Raw genomic sequence first — 1,265 nt, 5'->3', positions numbered from 1 at the left:
CCCAAGTAGCTGGGACCACAGGCGCCCGCCACAACACCCGGCTATCTTTTGGCTGCAGCCGTCATTGTTGTTTGGCGGGTCGGGCTGGGGATTCGAACCCGCCACCTTAGGTGTACGTGGCTGGCGCCTCAGCCGGCTGAGCTACAGGCGCCGAGCCTATATTTTATTTATAACAAATCTATTTCTTTTTTTTAATTGTTGGGGATTCATTGAGGGTACAAAAAAACAGGTTACATTGATTGCATTTATTAGATAAAGAACCTCTTACAATGTATCCCACCCTCAAAAGGTGTGCCGCACACCATGACACAATGATCCCCCCACTCTCTCCCTCCTTTCCTCTCTCTGCTCTGCTCTTCCCCCACCACCCATTGTGTACTAGGTCATTAACTGTCCTCATATCAGAATTGAGTATATAGGATTCTTGCTTCTCCATTCTTGCAAAGCTTCACTAAAAATAATGTGTTCCACTTCCATCCAGATTAATACAAAAGCTGTAAAGTCTCCATATTTTTAAATGACTGAATAGTATACCACAGTTTGTTAATCCATTCCTGGGTTGGTGGGCATTTAGGCTGTTTCCACGTTTTGGTGATTGTAAATTCAGCTGCAATAAACAGTCTAGTGCAAGTGTCCTTATGGTAAAAGGATTTTTTTTTCTATTGAGTAGATGCCCAGTAACGAGATTGCAGGATCAAATGGGAAGTCTAGTTTGAGTTCTTTGACGATTCTCCATACTTCTTTCAAAAAAGGTTGTATTAGTTTGCAGTCCCACCAGCAGTGTAAAAGTGTTCCCTTCACTCCACATCCACACCAGGGTCTGCAGTTTTGAGATTTTGTGATGTGGACCATTCTCACAGGGGTTAGATGGTATCTCAGGGTGGTTTTGATTTGCATTTCTCTAATAATTAGGGATGATAAGCATTTTTTCATATGTTTGTTAGTCATTTGTCTGTCTTCTTCAGAGAAGGTTCTATTCATCTCTCTTGCCAGTGATATAAGGGATTGTTGGCTCTTTTCACGTGGATTAATTTGAGTTCTCTATAGATCCTAGTTTTCAAGCTTTTGTCCAATTCAAAATATGCAAATATCCTTTCCCATTGTGTATGTTGTCTATTTGCTTTGGTTGTTGTCTCCTTTGCTATACAGAAGATAGCAGTTTCAGTTTAATTAAACCCCATTTATTTATTTTTGTTGTTGCAATTGCCACAGAAGTCTTCCTCATAAAGTCTTTCCCCAGAGTGATAGCTTCAAGTGTGTTTACT

This window comes from Otolemur garnettii, unplaced genomic scaffold (genome assembly GCF_000181295.1).
Source record: "Otolemur garnettii isolate 467f Iridium unplaced genomic scaffold, OtoGar3 scaffold00099, whole genome shotgun sequence".
Classification (NCBI taxonomy): Eukaryota; Metazoa; Chordata; class Mammalia; order Primates; family Galagidae; genus Otolemur; species Otolemur garnettii.
This window is presented reverse-complemented; position numbering follows the sequence as displayed.